Consider the following 18890-nt stretch of genomic DNA (forward strand, 5'->3'; position numbering starts at 1 on the left):
GAATTTGGACCATAATCAGAGTTAGTGATTATGGAAAGATTTTTATACTTATACAACAACCCTCTTTTAAGTCAACAGCAGAGGCCCTTTTACTTTTACAAGCTTGTTTACATATCATGAATGATTAGGAAGGCTGAATATGAAGCAGTTTAAAGTTAATTTCTTTTTAGACAGTCTTGCTCAGGTGCTTAGGCTGGAGTACAGTGGTGTGATCTTGGCTCACTGCAACCTCCACCTCCTGAGCTCAAGTGATCCTCCCACCTCAGCCTCCCAAAATGTTGGGTTTACAGGCATGTGCCACCATGCCCAGCTAATTTTTGTATTTTTAGTAGAGACGGGTTTCACCATGTTGGTCAGACTGGTCTTAAACTCCTGGGCTCAAGCGATCTGCCTGCCTCGGTCTCCCAAAGTGCTGGGATTACAGGTGTGAGCCACCGTGCCTGGCCAAGTTAAAATTTTAAGAAATGTTGGTCCTCAAACCTGAAGGAAGAGTTTCTTGAGAAGATAATCTGATATTCAAAATCATTTGCATTTGACTTTTCAAAAACGCCTCCGTAACATAAAGACTGGCAAGGTGATTAGCATTCCCTTTTCCCACTGCCAGGATGCGCTCAGAATTCAATGGTTTATTCAATAAGACAGCCACTTTTTATTCAATAACAAGGTGAACAACCAAGTCCAGGTTGAAACCTAGTTTTAAAGCTTTCTCAGCAACTCTCAAACCGCTTTTCTTTTCTTTTTTTTTTCTTTCTTTTTTTTTTCTTTTTGAGACGGAGTGTTGCTCTGTTGCCCAGGCTGGAGTGCAGTGGCGCGATCTCACTGCAACTTCCACCTCCTGAGTTTAAGCAATTCTCGTGCCTCAGCCTCCTGAGTAGCTGGGATTACAGGCACACGCCACCATGCCCAGCTAATTTTTGAATTTTTAGTAGAGACGGGGTTTCACCATGTTGGCCAGGCTGGTCTTGAACTCCTGACCTCAGGTGATCCGCCCACCTTGGCCTCCCAAAGTTCTGGGATTATAGGCGTGAGCCACCGCACCTGGCCTCAAACCACTTTTAAAATCCCAAAGCAGACACGAACCTGAGGCGCAACATCATCCTCGAAGTTGTCGTTGTCATCATCAGGAGATGCAGCCTTCCTCGGGCCCCATGACATATCCTTCTTTAATGCAGTTGTTTAGTTAATTGACCCCCACTGTGCCCATCTAAGTAGTCAGTTAGTTGCATCAGGCAAAGAGTGCTGGGTTTGAGACCTGGATCTGCTAGGTAACCTTGGAGAAATCAGTTATTAACCTCTTTGAATCTCATTTTTCTCTAGTTTTAAAATAGACCTAGCACCACCAGTATCACGAAGTCATTGTGAGGACTGCCTGAGATGATCTGTAGGTAGGCATATTTTTGTTCTTTTGTACTGCTATAACAGAATACTGCAGACTGGATAATTTATAATACACAGAAATGTATTAGGCTCATGGTTCTGGAGTCTGGGAAGTCCAAGATCAAGGGGCTGCTTTTGATGAGGCCCTTCTTGCTGTCATGCCACAGCCAAAGGGCAAAGAGAAGGCGAGAGGCAGCAAGAAGGGAAGGGGGCCAAGAGCATCCTTTTATCAAGAGCCCGCTTCTGCCCTAGTTAACCCACTCCCACAATAATGACCCCAATCCATTCAGGAGAGCGGAGCCCTCAGGACCTAATCACCTCTTGAAGGTCCCACCTCTCAACACTATTGCGTTGGGGATTAAGTTTCCACACATGAACTTTGGGGGAACACATTCAAACCATAGCAAAGCACTTGCTAAGTTGTGTACAAATGTTATATGTTGTTTGTCACAGTCAAGGCCTAAAGAGCATGGCTCCTTGTAGAAAGAGGTTCAATGAATTATGCTCCAAGAAGTGGGGATGCCACAGGCTGCCAATATACAGGCTGTCTTTCTTCTCAATTTACTGCCATACAATAACCAGAAGAGCCACCTGTCACTTAGTATTTGCATGTACACATTTGTATTGCCACTTATCTTGTTAAAGTCTGCACTATTCGACCTTTGGGGCAAAAGTTTTGGTTAATTGTTTCATATCCCTAGTACCTCCAATGGCTCCTGCAAAAAAAGGTACTCAGAAAATATAGGCAGCTGGTAACATTTATTGAGCACAAATTATGTGCCGGGAACTGTTCCAAGCACTCCACACTGATTAATATACATAATATTCACAACAAGACTTTGAAGTTGGGACTCTCTTTATCCCTATTTTGTAGATGGGGAGATAGAAGCAAAAGAGGAGTAAAACCTCACATAGGTGAGAGGCAGGGCTGAGTTGTGCACACAGATGCCATGACTGAGAGCCCAGAGTCTAAACCAGTCTGCTCTATTGCATTTTCTTTTTTCTTTCTTTCTTTCATTCTTTTTTTTTTTTTTTTTTTTGAAGAAGAGTCTTGCTCTGTTGCCCAGGCTGGAGTGCAGTGGCATGATCTTGGCTTTCTGCAACCTCCACCTCCCAAATTCCAGCAATTCTCCTGCCCCAGCCTCCCGAGTAGCTGGGATTACAGGCACATGCCACCACGCCCAGCTAATTTTTGTATTTGTAGTAGAGACGGGGTTTCACCATGTTGGCCAGGCTGGTCTCAAACTCCTGACCTCAAGTGATTGGCCTGCCTCGGCCTCCTTCAGAGTGCTAGGATTACAGGCATCAGCCACACTGCACCCAGCCTGCTCTATTGCTTTTTAAATGCATGTTTAGGATGAGCACTGGCAGGTAAGAAAGAAGAGAAGACTTCTGCAGCCGCCCAATTGTGCAGACACACCATTTCTTGTCTGTGGTGGGTTGAATAGTATACCTGAAAATTTACGTCTACCCAGAACCTCAGAATGGAAACAGACTCTATTTGGAAACAGGGTCTTTGACAATATAATTGGTTAAGATGAAGTCACACTTGACCAATCTCGCATGTGTCCCTATAAGAAGGAAATTTGAACGCAGACACACAGGGGAGAAGGGCATGTGAAGACAAGGGCAGAGATTGGAATGAGGCATCTACAAGCCCAGGAATGCCATGGACAGCCAGTAAACCACCAGGCAGTGGAGAAAGGCATGCAGCAGATTCTCCTTCAGAGCCCCCAGAAGGAATCAACCTTGCTGACATCTTGGTTTGGGTCTCTGGCCTCTGGATCTGTAAGAAAATAAATTTCTATTGTTTTGAGCCACCCAGTCTGCAATAGTTTGTAATGGCAGCCCTGGGAAATCAATACACCTTCTTTCTCTCTGTTCTCTGCTTTCCAGCGAAGTGAAGGGAAGTATTGCACAGATGACTCAAAAACATAAGAATCTGAGGCTTTAGGGGGGTTTAGCTTTGCATGAGCTCATTTCCTTTTTCTCTGATTAAACCTCATGGAAAACCAGCCCACTCAGATTAAGAAAGACTGAGAGGGTCCCATGGGCCATTATCTCTTGGTAAAGTGAAATCAATCCCAGAAGGCAGACTGCTTGAAAAGCCCATCTTCATTAATCAACCAATAGGTCTGTGAAGTGGAAATGTGCACTTCCTTTTGCCTCTTTTTTGTGTGGAGAAGAAGGGAGAGCTAGAGAGGTCATCCCAGCCTAGGAATTCGAACTGGTCTATGAAAAAGAGAGAACTATAATTTCAAACGTCTGCTCTGATGCTTTGGGGTGGAGTCCTGGATCAAATGGCCTGGTCAGCAAAGTATTTCACTGACGGCACAGTTATGTGCTGAAGTTTAGGTTTAGGAAGAGGCTGGAGGTTGCTGAATTTTTTGGCATGACTGAGAATAAGAAATTCTGCTTAGATGTTGCCAAGGGGCAGGGAAGAAGGAGCACAGTGTGATGAGAGAGGCCCAGATGCTATTCAGAGAGGCTACCCTGAGATGTCCCTGGTTGGTGGGCTTGGCCGTGGGTCTTTTAAGAAGAGGCACGGCTGATATTCCATTTAAAGTTGGCTATGTGAGACTATGATGTAACTCCCCACCCTGGTTGCATTAAACCTTCAGAAAAAGTTTTCTGAATATACACCCTTGTATTAATCATCCTATGGGGAAAAGAAGTGTCCTCAGAGACACACTGGGAGGAACCAGCAACTGTTAGCCTTTTTTACCATCTACCGCCCTTCCTCTCTTCCCACTGTTTGTGAGCTTGGAATTTAACTCTACTTTGAATAAATCCTAAAGGGTGCTGAAATCATCAAGCTGTGGGATTTCAAACACCACTACCAGGTTGCTCAGGCCTACGTCTTCCTTGTTCTGAGGGCCAACTACAGGAAAGGCATCCTGCTAGGTGCGGTAGCTCATGCCTGCAATTCTAGCACTTTGGGAGGCTGAGGTGGGAGAATCGCTTGAGCTCAGGAGTTTGAGGCCAGCCTGGGTAACACAGTGAAACACTGTCTCTACTAAAAATCAAAACATTAACTGAGGATGGTGTCACTTACTCGTGGTTCCAGCTACTCTGGATGCTGAGGTGAGAGGATCACTTGAGCCAGGGAGGTTGAGCCTGCAGGGAGCCATGATTGTGCCACTGCACTCCAGCCTGGGCGATCGAGCCAGACCCCATTTCAAAAAAAGGTAAAATAAAATAAAAAAGGAAAGGCATCCTATGAGGTGTACCAGGAACACAAAAGCTTGTAGGATCTAACCCCGTTGCTGTGGACTGAATGCTTATGTTCCACCAAAACTCATATCCTGAAGCCTCATGCACAATGTGATAGTAGTTGAAGTTGGGGCTTTCGTGGGGAGGTCAGAAGGTCATGACAGTGGAGCCCTCATTAATGGGATTTCTGTCCTTATAAAAAGAGGCAGAAACATGGGATTTTCCTCTTTGCTCTCTGCCCTGTGAAGATACAACATGAAGACAGGTTTCTGCAAACTAAGAAGAGGGCTTTTACCTACAGTGACTCTGATGGTGCCTTGATCTTGGACTCTCCAGCTTCCAGAACTGTGAGAGATAAATATTTGTTGTTTAAGCCACCCAGACTTAAAGAACAGATAGTCATTTGTTATGGCAACCCAACCAAGATACCTGGCCTCAAAGAGGTCCCAATACTGAAAGACAAAGGCAAGAGTGACTACAATTAGGACTGCCTTAACAGAAGAACAAACAGCAATTTCACAGCTTCAGAGGAAGAAAAAGAGCACTTCTGGCCAGAGTGATCAAGGACCTGATATGAGATATTTAAGGTAATCTTCCAACAGATAGAGTAGAGGTATACGGCATGTCTCTCTCTTGAGTACACCCACACTCCGTTTTATTGAGTGTGTACTTTTCCCTTTTCAATAAATCTCCATAACAAATCCACCAGTCTTGCAGAAGTTTTCCAAAAGCTAGGGTTAACACTCTTTCTGGAAATACATACACTGTCTTGTATTGACTTTAAACGGTGGGGTTTGAGGAGATATAACATGGATGAGAAGTTGAGAATGAAATAGAAGATACAGGTAGACAGGGTAGATGGGCAAAGAGGGTATTTGATGGAGGATAAACTCTTTAAAGCTCATTAGAATTTAAAACATATTTTTACAGTGAATATATATAATTTTTGTAATTAAAGTTAGATTAACTTAAGACAAGGGAAGTGATAGGTTCTATATCACACTGGTCAAACCATACTGGAGACAGGAATTCGGTGGGCACCAGAAAGAAAAACTGGAGGACATTTGCAGGAGAATGGCTAATATTGGGCAAGGTCTCAAAACCGTATAATGAAGGCTGGAAAAAGGATTGGGCATGTTTCAACCTGGAGGAAAGGCTTTTCAATAATGGGAATGGCCACTACTTTTGAAAGAGAAAGTCCACTTATTCTAGATGGCCTGAGAAACATAGAGAAAATATTAGAGTTCAATTATAAAGAATAACTTAAAGAATAAACTGCCTGGCTAGGTGCGTGGCTCACGTCTGTAGTCCCAGCACTTTGGGAGACTGAGGCAGGAGAATTGCTTGAACCTGAGAGGTTGAGGTTGCAGTGAGCTATGATCGCACTACTACACTCCAGTCTGGGTGAGAGAGAAAGACCCTGTCTCAAAACAAAAACAAACAAACAAAAAGCAAACAAACAAACAAAAAAACTCCTTTTTTTTTTTTTTTTTTGAGACGCAGCCTCACTCTGTTGGAGTGCAGTGGCGCGATCTCAGCTCACTGCAACCTCCAGCTCCCAGGTTCAAGCAATTCTCCCGCCTCAGCCACCCGAGTAGCTGGGATTACAGGCACCCACACCACACCTGGCTAATTTTTGTAGTTTTGGTAGAGACGGGGTTGCACCATGTTGGCCAGGCTGGTCTAGAATTCCTGACCTCGGCTGATTCGCCTACCTCGGCCTCCCAAAGTGCTGGGATTACAGATGTGAGCCACTGTGCCCGGCCAAAAATCTACTTTTTAATAGTCTCTTGAAAAATAGTGTCCTCATTTATTTAAGTAGAACATTGGAACTTGACCATTGGAAAGGTGGTTAGGCTACGTAAACTTAAAAGTGACTTTGCATTCTAATGTATTATGGCAGATATTGTTGTGTGTCTGCCCACAGCCATAGTCCCTTCCTGTTTAGGTAGCATGTTCAGGAAATAAGGGCCTATCCCCAATCAGGGGTGGGGTGCAGTGAGGGCAGGATACACCCTAATTGGTCTTAGTCAAGTACATGATTTTAATTCTGTTCACCACTGATTGGTTTAGTGGCAGGCGTGTGGCCAGTCATGGCCAATAAGTTATGTGAGGAATTCAGCTGGGTTAATTTCTAAGCCTTCTCGGAAATTAATTTTTCTCCCTGATAAAAGGAGGGAGAGCAAGGAGGCCTCCTTCTTTTTGTTGCTTTTAATTGATTATGTAAAAATATGGCACTTATAAGTCCAGCAGCCATCTTACCACTGTGTAGACCAAAGCCAGTCTCTGTGATGAGCCCCTCATCAAACCTGGATCACCGATCTCTGATTAGACATTTCATTTTGTGAGATAATTAAAGATCTTCATTTCTTAAGCCGCTGTTATTTAGGCATGTTAGTTGTCCCTGCAGCCAGGTGCTTGCTAACTCAACCAAACTTTATGAGTCTAAGAAAATCACTAACTTTGGGTAGGTATGATATACTTCATATAAAACATGTCTTCCTGAAAAGATGCATGTAAATAAAATTGCTGTAGGTTGAATTTTATTCCAAACACATGAATGAAATTATTATCCAGAGAACATCTTGAGTATTGGGCTCCATTGTAGGCCCTGCATTTAAAGAGGAAGCTGGAAATTTCCCAGAGGAAAACAACTAGGGTGATGGGAAATCTGGAACTCATGTGAAAAAGGGGCTGGGGGAGGCTACTCTGAGAAGAGAAACCTAGTATTTAGTGGTGAGTAGGGGAAGAGATATTTGATGGATTTCCATATAGAACAAAGCTTTAATGTATTTGCTAGATAGCTCCGAAGGCAGAACTAGGGCCAGTAGTAGGAAGTACAGGGAAGCAAATTCCAGTTTGTTGCAAGAAAGAACGTTCTAAGAACTAGAGCTTCCAACAATAAACTGGGAGGCCTTAGGAGATGCTAAGGTCCAGGAGAGCAGTCAATCAGTAGCTGGCTAGCCACGTTGTTCAAGAGAATTCCAGCCTTCAGTGGTATTGCATGAGTTGATTCTGAAAAGTGCTTAGAAACAGAGTGTTCTTCATTAGCACTATTTTGCAAATGAAGAAACTGAGGCTTAGTGAGGAAGATGACGTGTCCAGGGTCTCACAGCTGGCTGGAAGGTGAGATGGGTCTGGGAAAAGAGTGGGGTGTGGAGGTGGAATGGCTCCATATAAACCCTTGAGGATGTAGGACTGGATCTTGGAGCACACTTGGAACTTTGGAATGTGAACTTTGCAGGACTCTGCACTTCGTTTCAGACACCACAATAGCTGGACTGAGCTCTCCAGATTTGTGATGGGAATTCAGGAAGCTGCCCCTACAGGCCTCAGCCCATCATAAAGAATGAGGCTTAAGCATTTAGAAACAGGAATGATGCCAAGTCACACCACTGATACAGATCAATGAGAAGGGACTCGCCTGTACGTTGCACCAAGCAGGTGATCCAGCCCCGCAAATCAGCCCTGCTAAAGTCTTGCGGGCCCAGAAGTAGAAAAAGATCCTTCTGGTGCAGCTAGTAGGACATACTTCATCCTCACTTGAATGCAACTTGGCTGCAGAAAGAGGTTTAATGAGGCTCCAGGTAGCCACACTGGGGCAGGTTGTAATCTCTAAGAAATAGACTCTGAGATGCTGAACTTGGCACACAGGTTCACTGGGGAGTGCTTTGGGAATAAATCCTGCTAGAGAGTGAGTGGGGCTGAATTGGGCAAAAGGAGAAGCTGAGCTGTGATGCGGTTGGAACAGAGGCCTCAGTTGGTCCTACAGGGAGCTCTAGAGCTGGAATGTCCCTGCAGAGATGTCTCAACTGAGGCAAGGGGGATGGGGCTTTGTACCCCTCATCAAACAGTCTTTGCATGCAGGCTGCCCTCAGAAGAGAGCGTAGGCTTAAGCAAGACCATGTCCTTCAGAAGAAGGCAATTCCTGAAGCAGGACTCAACTCTGAGCTATCAGTAGCCAACACTCCCTGCAGTTGGAGTAAAGAGAGTAAAGTCCTGAAGGGGCCAGCTGGGTGGTACCCCATGGCATTGCCAAACAGAATCACTCCCCTCTGCCAGCCGAACACCATGGCAGGGTGCCGCGCAAACCCCTTCTTTTTCCTCTGGGCAGCCCTTCCGGCATATGATGAGGACCCTGTGGCTAAATTAATGCTCCAAAGTGCAAACTCTAGATGGGGAAGGAGACCCGGAAGGGCCTCTGTAGGACCAGCTTCTTTCCCCAAAACTCCACAAGCAGAGGAGAGGATGCAAACGCTGGGTGCACACCTCCCACCTGGGGACCCCAAAGGAACACCAGGCAGGCTGGTGGCTGGGAGTGGGGATGCTGTCAGAAGGAAACACCCGCTTGTTAACAAAGCTGGTCAAGGTTGGAGTCATGGATTTTGGAAATTTGGTGATTCCCAGCCAAAAGAAGTGCGTCAGACACAATGACCCGACACGCCCAGGATCAACATCCTCTGGGAAAGAAGAGACCCAGATCAGGACTTTTTTGTTTCCTTGACTAGGTAGGATGCCTCATGGCAGGATGTGGCCGCTTCAGCCGTGGTCACAGAGCCTCTCTCAGCCTGATACAGTATAGCGCTGCCCGTGTTGTCTCTGCACTGCACTGCCGGGACGCTCCCTGTCTTTTCTGTAAACTCACTTGAGCCAAGGGCACCCCATGCTCTCTGCATCTACGGGACACCTCGCACAACTCAGAAGGCCTATTTGCAATATGCCAGCAGACTCTTCCCCTCCCTCCCACACAGGGCGGCTATTCTTAGTTGTAAGGAAACAGATTTTATTTTCTCTAAGCAGAGTGATGGGAAGTTAAGCACAAGATGCCCTACCTCTTGTCTGAGCTGCTTGAACTGAGGGCCGAGAGGGGGGCTTCTCTTAGGGAGTCTGTGGAGGGGTGGGGGACGGTGGCCTCAGGAGCTTCCGCTGAGATTCCAAGGAGAGGCTGCGCTTCCTCAGCCCTGCACATTCCCCCAGGCCGTGGGGATTAGGGCAGAGGCAGAGACCGGAGTCCCTGGCCCGGGCTGCATAAACTCACTTTCCTGGTGTTCATGTGTGCCTCCCACGCAACTCCCCGAGGTGGGGACTGGGAGCATTTTCACTTGACAGATGAGGACAATGAGGCACAAAGAACTCAAGGTCATACAGCTTAACGGGGGAGGGGAGAGCTTAAGCTTTAGCAGTGGGGTGGAGCTGGGGTTGGCACACCGACATCCCAAACCTGTGCTTAGAGTCACTGCCCTGCACCGTGGGTCAGGAACACTCACCAGTGACCTGGTGGAGTCATGGCTGTAGTTTCCGGGCTATTGGCCAAGCTAACCGCACAGAGACAGCAAGGGCAGTGAGAAGGAACAGCGCCGGGCACCCCGGGACTCATTCCTTGGAGTAAATGAAACCAGTTTATGAAATAAGCACAACTTGACTGGATATGAAAAAAAGCAACTTGATTCATTCCTGCCCTCCTCAGGAAACTTGAATAGTGCATTTCCTACCTCCAGAGAGGATCTCAGGCAACACCCATTACTTTTCCAGAAAAGTTTAGATGATTGCAGGTGAAATCCAATGTGCTATCTAAACTCTACACAGTACCTGGTTTAGAGCACCCTCTCTTTCCTCAGTGTATTAGTGTCTAATGGCTGCCATCACCAATGACCACAAATGGGCTGGCTTAAAACAACTGAAATGTATTCTCTCACAGTTCTGGAGGGGAGAAGTCTGAAATCCTTTTTCCAAAAAGTTCACATAGGTAGGTTCTGGGGGGCAGGGTGTGAACACGTGTGTTGGGCAGGCACCATTTAACTCACTACACCCAGCTGGAGCCTACTTTAGTTTGGGAAGCCTGCAGAGTATGTAGGCGTGTGGGTGGGGGTTCATCTTTCTTTGCCTTGCTGTTGGCCCCTAGGTGGGCTGGCCCAGGACCAGGGCGGAGAGGAAGGCGGTGGGCAGGCTGAGGTGAACCTGACTGCTGCCTATGCATTCCAAGGCCGGTGCCTTTGGACATGGCAGGTGTTGGAGGTTGATTTTTACTACATGGGGCAAGTTTATGGGTTATTAAACCCCCACTGCCCTCAGCCCTCTAATTTCACAGCTGGTCTATGGGAAAGACACATGCATCCTTGGCCCATATGATTCTGGAAGTGCTGCTGTTTCCATTGTGGCCACCTCCCACCACTGTGTCCCCTGGCAAGAACACCACACCCCACAACCTCTAGATTACCCAGGTAGGAATCAGATTTCAGTCCCAGTGTTCCTTAAACACCAAGAGGCAGCGGTCCAGGCTCTGTGAGATGTTGTCTGGGAGCCCCCTCCCACCTGGCTCAAAGTATGCAGGAAGAACTCGCCTGTTACTGCATGGAGGAGGAAAATGTGCAGCAGATCGACAGCTCTCAGCAGAACCGCCCTCCCTATGTGCTCTTTGGCCTCCAAGGAATGCTTTACCTTCTGACTGATAGCCTGGAAGTGGCTGTTGGATGCCATGATGAGGGTAGATTTGGCCTTATAGCCACTCAGCACGTTTTGCATAGATGATCCAACAGCTCCCTTTAAGATATGGGCATATTTGGCACCTAGTTTATTGTCCTCAGACTTTGGGACCACTGTCCTGAACTCCAAGACATCAGAAAAGGTTATTTTTACACTATGTTCAGTAAGTTAATGGGACTATTTCCTATTCTCCCTAATTGGATTTACACATAAAAGACAAATAAAATGAGAAATCACTTAGATACAACAAAGTGGCACATGCATTTCTGCCTTGGTAACCTTCTATAAGATAGATATTGATGAATATGAGAAAACAACAATACTAGAAACAAATTTTTTCAGCAAACATCTATTGTCTGCTTCCAGGTGCAAAGGCTGGGAGGCTGGCAGTCTGGATTTCAGGAAAAGGACACAAAGATGAAAGTTATGTTGTGCCCACATCCAAGGCTTATCTGCTGCTGTTTTCATCATTTCTGAAAATCCACTCTTAGCATCAAAACTTTTGTGAGGCCAGGGAGTGGTCCCTTATTAAGGCCTGATTAGCATGGCTTGGTGTCTCAGGTTAGCCAGCCTCTACCAAGGCTCTGAGGAAAGGTACATTTAATGTTACTTCCAGTACAGTCCCCCTCTCTCTGCCTTGGTTGAGTTTCATGTCTTCCTCATCTTCAGCAGGGTGACTAAAATAACCACCTTGCAGCTCCTACAGGTTGCCATCTGTGATGGTTAATACTGTGTGTCAACTTGATTGGACTGAAGGGTACAAAGTATTGATCCTGGGTGTGTCTGTGAAGATATTGCCAAAGGAGATTAACACTTGAGTCAGTGGGCTGGGAAAGGCAGACCCACCCTTAATTTGGGTGGGCACGATCTAATCAGTTGCCAGCAGCAGAGACCAACACTGAGTCCTCAATATGACACCATTCCTCGGGGTGATCAGCCAACTACCTGGTGGCAGGTTTATTATATTGGACCTCTTCCATCATGGAAAGGGCAGAGGTTTGTCCTCACTGGAATAGACACTTACTCCAGATATGGGATTGCCTATCATGTATGCAATGCTTCTGCCAAGATTACTATCTGTGGACTCACAAAATGACCAAGGCACTCACTTTATGACTAAAGAAGTGTGACTGTGGGCTCATGCTCATGGAATTCACTGGTCTTACCATGTTCCCCATCATCCTGAAGCAGCTGGATTGATAGAACGGTGTAATGGCCTTTTGAAGTCACAATTACAACACCAACTAGGTGAAAATAGTTTGCAGGGCTGGGCCTAAGTTATCCAGAAGGCTATGTGTGCTCTGAATCGGTGTCCAATATATGGTACTGTTTCTCCCATAGCCAGGATTCACGGGTCCAGGAATTAAAGGGTAGAAGTGGAAGTGCCACCACTCACCATCACCTCTAGTGATCCACTAGCAAAATTTTGCTTCCTGTTTCCACAGCATTACATTCTGCTGGCCTAGAGGTCTTAGATCCAGAGGGAGGAAGGCTGCCGCCAGGAGACACAACAACGATTCCATTAAACTGGAAGTTAGGGTTACCACCTGGACACCTTTGGCTCCTCCTACCTTTAAGTCAACAGGCTAAGAAGGGAGTTACAGTGTTGGCTGTGGTGATTGACTTAGACTATCAGGATGAAATCAGTCTACTCCACAACAGAGGTAAGGAAGAGTATGCATGGAATACAGGAGATCCATTAGGGCATCTATTAGTATTACCATGCCCTGTGATTAAGGTCAATGGGAAACTACAACAGCTCAATCCAGGCAGGACTACAAATGGCCCAGACCCTTCAGGAGTGAAGGTTTGGGTCCCTCCACCAGGAAAAAAACCATGACCTGCTGAGGTGCTTGCTGAAGGCAAAGGGAATACAGAATGGGTAGTAGAAGAAGGTAGTCATTAATACCAGCTACAACCACATAACCAGCTGCAGAAATGAGAACTGTAATTGTCATGAGTATTTCCTCCTTCTTTTGTTAAAAACATGTTTGTGCATATATACATTTGTACTAAGAAAATATCTTCACTTTATTTCCTTTTCCTTTATCATGTGACTTAATATTTGTTGACTTCATGTCAGCATTTCAGTATTGTTAACTTTATGTAATAGTATTTGGGTTGGGGATTGGTGCGTTTCTGATTGTATGAAGGATAGTTGTATTCTGTTAGCCATAATTATGATCTTATTATTGTCTTTATTTGAAGATTATGTATGATCTCAGGAGATGTGTGTGGGTTCAAATTGACAAGGGGTGGACTTGTGATGGTTAATACTGAGTGTCAACTTGATTGGATTAAAAGACACAAAGTATTGATCCTGGGTGTGTTCATTTGGAAGAAACAGGGAACGGTTTCTCATGGTACTTTTGGGAAGCAAACTTCTCTCTCAGGCTGCCAAAGAATCAGTGTGGTATGTTGTTGCTTCTGCCTCTCCTTGCATTACTATCCAACTGAGACAAATGGATAGACTTGCCTAATGCCTCAGAAGTTTTCTAGTTCATTTTTTCTTTCTTCACTTGACCTTGAAGATCAGCTACCCAGAGAGGGTAAGAAAGTTGCCCAAGGTCCCATAACCAGCAAATAACATGCTGAGGCCAAAGGTGCTCTGATTCCTCATCTAGTCGCCTCTGCCATTTCTCACTTAACTTATTCCATTTTGCTGTCACCCACGAGGCCTCCTATGACCAATGACTCCTATTATGTGTGCCCCCTAAATGCATATGTTGAAATCCTAACCCCCAGGACCTCAGAAAGTGACTGTATTTGGAGGCAGGGCCTTTACAGAAGTAATTAATTTAAAATGAGGTTGATAGAGTGGGCCTAATCTGATATGCCTGGTGTCCTTATAAGAAGAAGTTGGCACTTTGGGAGGCGGAGGCAGGCGGATAACCTGAGGTCAGGAGTTCGAGACCAACCTGGCCAACATGCAAAATCCTGTCTCTACTAAAAATACAAAAAATAGCTGGGCATGGTGGTGGGTGCCTTTAATCCCAGCTACTCAGGAGGCTGAGGCTGGAGAACCACTTGAACCCGGGAGGTGGAGGTTTCAGTGAACCAAGATTGCGCCACTGTACTCCAGCCTGAAGACAGAGCAAGACTCCATCTCAGAAAAAAAAAAAAAAAAAAAAAAAGCAAAAGAAGCTGGGACACAGACATGCACCCAGGTAAGACCATCTGAAGACACAGGCAAAAGATGGCCATGTTTAAGCCCAGGAGAGACCTCAGAAAAACCTAGCCCTGCCAACTCTTTGATCTTAGGCTACTAGCTTCCAGAATTGTGAAAAATTTCTATAGCTGAAGTCAACCAGTCTGTGATACTTTGTTATGGCAGCCCTAGCAAAAAAATACAATTCCTTATAAAAATTCTTATAAACTCGAGGGAAAAACAATAACAAAGACAAAAGACTCTTCAGTTCTTTAGTCATGTTCCTTAGGAGACACTGAGCTCACAAATAAATAAAATAAAAATGGTATGTTTCTTTGATTTCATAGCAAATGTTTTCCATGTGCGAAATAGGTGTATTAGAATGTAGAAAGCGAATGAAAATTTGGTATAGTGGGTTTAAAAAAAATTTCAGTGGGAAAATTAACAATACATAATTTTTGCTCATTCCTAGGTTTAGATATATTTTGATTAATGTAAACATCTGACTTACCTCCCTGGTGACAATACATTTTATTAATTACCATGTAAGAAACTACCTTGTTATCCAGACAAAGAGTCACTCCCTGCTTCCTGAAAATGTGAGTTTCAGTCATGCTAACAATGTTTCTAAATATTTTTTAACTGTCCTACCCTGACTTATGTGGAAAGAAACCCAAAGAGTTTTTGTCACAAGAACCAGAACAGAAAAGTATGCTGTTGTTAACACAAAAAGTAAGGTGAAGTTTATTGGGAAATCTCTTCTCTCAGGAATGGGAAGTTTCTGGGCGAGCACCCAAGCCCAGCAGAGCCTAGAACCAGGACTCTTATTTTCAGAGATAGCGTAAGTCAGAATTTCCATGTTTGCAATGCATTCTTCTCTTCATTACATTAATCACAGTTTATTCCAATAGGTGAGAGTGACCTAAAGCAGGGAGGGCGACTTAAGATTTTTGTTGTAAGGCCAATACATATAAAATATTAAAATAGATAATATAAATATAAAATAAAAAAATGTATAATAAAAAAAAGATTTACGACAAGTAACGCCAGAGCCCTATTCACATAAAGCATTGGAAGGAGAGGACATCATTGAGCGGTAAGCACAAAGAGTATACAAAATCCTGAAAATGCCCTTGAGATCAAAAGGAAGAAATGAGTCCCACCCACAGATAATCACTACTTCTCTTCTCCCATCTTCTCCTCCTTTCCTTCTTCTCTCCTTCCTCTCTTGGCTTTTAGGAAGAGGGCTGATGATCCAGAAGAAGACAGCTAACACTTGAATTAGAGACACTAGGTCTTGAGTACTGAACTCACATGGTTCTGGCTGACAGTGCACTGGTTTTTGGTGTCCATTGGCCAAGGGTAATGGGAGCCAGGGAAAATGCTGTAAAGGAAGGGAGGGAGCCACGATTTGGGAAGATTTGGAGGTAACTGTTGATTAGTGCTGATTTCTCACCTTCAGGGCTAGCAGCTGTGATGGGTAGAGATGGAGCCCCTCTCCCTCCAATGCCCTCAGGGCTGCTTGGGGCCTCAGGTGGAGCAGGAACCTGGCAGTTCTTGAGTCCTGTTTTTGCCTTCTGGGGCTACTCATCTCTTGGGAGAAGAGCATTGTTGGTGGTGAAAAAGCCACTGAGGTAGACAGGCATGTCAACATGGCGCTCATGACTAGATTGGAAGACACACAGCATTGCATGCATCTGTCCTTTCTTCCTCCTTTCCCTCAACTCCCTCTCTTCTGGCTTTTTGTTATTGTTGTGTGTTTTGGTTTTTGTTCTGGCCTCTTTAGAATTAGCCCAGGAGTCGAGCCAGAAGTCTGCAGTTAGCCTGAGCTCTGTGACTTCCTCACTGAGGGATGTGGGGAATCATTTCATCTCTCTGAGCCCTAACATCATAACCCATAGAAGGAGATAACCATATCTTGACTGCTATCTAAGGGCTTTTCTAGGGGAAAACTGAAATAACATATTTGAATTAGATGATGTGTTTTTAAATGCTTCGTAAACTGAAAAGTGCTTTAAATGTTTAGGTTTTAGATTTGAGTTATCCTTCAATCAAACCAATGTGATGTCCAACCTGTACCAGCCCTTAGGGGTTTGCTTTTAGATCCAGAGCCAACAGACTCCCAAGAAGGGAGCTAACGTGTCTTAGTCTACATGGTGACTGCCCCATGCCTAAGATGTCATCATTTGGGAATCACAGGTTTGGGAGTAAGATAGTGCTTCTTAAAATGGTGTTAAGGGGAAACTTTTCTTGAGGGTGGGGGGATGATTATGGTAGTCCCTGCTTATCTGCAACGGATACAATCCAAGACCCCCAGTGAATCCCTAAAACCGCAGATAGTACCGAACCCTATGTGTACTATGCTGTTCTTATATGTACATACCTACGATAAAGTTTAATTTATAAACTAGGCACAGTAAGAGATTAATAAAATCATAATGAAATAGAACAATTATAACAATATGTGAATGCAGTCTCTCTTTCTCTAAATGTCTTATTGTACTGTGCTTACTTACTTTTACCATGGGGGTTGACTGCCAGTGACTGAAAGGGAAACCGTCGGTTAGAGGGGACCACTGTACCAGGAAAAAGTCTTCAACAGTGCACATACATTTTTTTAGCTGTTCTATGAAGTTAAACAGGTTTTCTTTTCTCTGGGACTTCCCAGAGTCATTAGCAGGCTAACCTGGCCCATCCATAGAGGAAGATTTAGTTTGCAGTGTTTCTCAGAATTATTTGACCAGGGAACCCATTAAAACCTTTTGCACTGAGGAACACATTTTAGAGTTCCCACTGAGGTGAAACGCAGGCTTTATCAACAAGGCTTTGCATTTGTTATTTTTATTAGCTTATTGGATAATTTCTAAAGTAATAGCAAGGTGAGCATGCTAACTCATGGTATGAGCATAGATAGATAATGCTGGATTGAAAGATAGTTTGAGTGGTGGGAGAGAATTGTGGAGGAAAGAAAAGGCACCAGGAGCTTTGGTTTATTAACACAATTTTATTTAATCTTCTCAACAACTTTCTGAAGATAACAGTATTACCACGGTGTTTTTGATAGGGAACCGGAGGCTGAGAGAGGTTGTATTCATTGCCAGTGGTCACACAGTTTGTCAGTGGTGGAGCTGGGATCTGAATTCAGGTCAGCCTGTTCCAAAGTCCAATCTCCTTCCAGAGTAAGATTCATTCCTCCAAGAAGGGGGAAGTGAAAAGGTGAAGAAAACAAGATTTGCTTACCTTACAATTATGCAGGAATGATTGTGGCGAAGCAGCTGTGTGGTCACTGAGGAACACAGTCACAGTTCAGAAAATATGGGTGTCCGTGCCCCTCCCGGGGGAAAAAAAATCTTCTCACTCAGGTGTGTACATTTTAAACTCACAGAAAGCTGAAAGGAATCTAGGAGGAGTTGGGCTCCATAAAAATCACTACCTTTGTGGTTAAAGATTTATTAAGTGATCACAGCATGCTGGGCATATAAATAGACCTGACCCTTGCCCTTAGGGAACCCAGAATAAATACACAAGATTTACAGTCATAGTGTTTGATGTCAGACTAAATGGTTTAGGACCATACATGTTCCAGGATCCTACTCAGTAGGGTTAAAAAACATGGCTTAGGAGGAAGTTGGGAATGGAGGAAGTCATCCAAGCTTTGCAGCCACATCTACCTGGGCTCCTCTACTGTCGCTAGCTTTGCAAGTTAGGGCAAGTTACTTAACTGCTCTGACTCGCAGCTTCCTCTTCCACCAAATGGAAGTGATAATACTTGCCTCACAGGATTAACGTGAAGTGCAAATTACTGTGTGCAAAATGCCAGGCACGTAGTTGGTGATAAACAAATGATAACTATGGCTATTAAAATCTCCAAGGATAGGCCAGGTGTGATAGGTCATGCGTGTAATCTCAGCACTTTGGCGGGTGGATTACTTGAGGTCAGGCAGATTACTTGAGACTAGCCTGGCCGACGTGGTGAAACCCTGTCTCTAGAAACAATACAAAAACTAGCCGGGGGTGGTGGTGTGTGCCTGTAGTCCCAGCTACTTGGGAGGCTGAGACAGGAGAATCTCTTGAACCTGGGAGGCGGAGGTTGCAGTGAGCTGAGATCATGCCACTGCACTCCAGCCTGGGCAACACAGCGAGTCTCCATCTCAAAAAACAAAAAACAAAAAAACTGCAAGGATAACATCCAAGCTCTGTTCCCTGGTATGAAAGGCTGTCTATGATTTAGCATCTACTTGCCTTCCCAGCCTTTGTCCTGCCCCCTCCACTAACTGGCCACTGTGCCATGGACATTCATTTCCTGATGCCTGTCAAAGTCTTCCCCTTCCTTAAATGTTTCAGGGTTTAGAGTAGTGGTTCTCAAAGCAGGTCTATTGACCCCTGGGGGACCCCAAGATTCTTTCACGATATCCTGATGTCAGAATTATTTTCATAATAATACTAAGATGCTGTCTGCCTTTTTCACTGTGTTAACATTTGCACTGATGGTGCAAATGCAATGGTGGGTAATAGTCAAACAGCCACCACCACTCACTCATAGAAAAAACAAAGCCAGTGTCACATAAGAGTGTTGTTAATGAAATAAAAAATCAGTAACTGTATTAAATCTTGACCTTAAAGTATGCACATTTTAAAATATTTTGCGTGATGGAATGGGAGACACGCA

This window comes from Pan paniscus, chromosome 4 (genome assembly GCF_029289425.2).
Source record: "Pan paniscus chromosome 4, NHGRI_mPanPan1-v2.0_pri, whole genome shotgun sequence".
Classification (NCBI taxonomy): domain Eukaryota; kingdom Metazoa; phylum Chordata; class Mammalia; order Primates; family Hominidae; genus Pan; species Pan paniscus.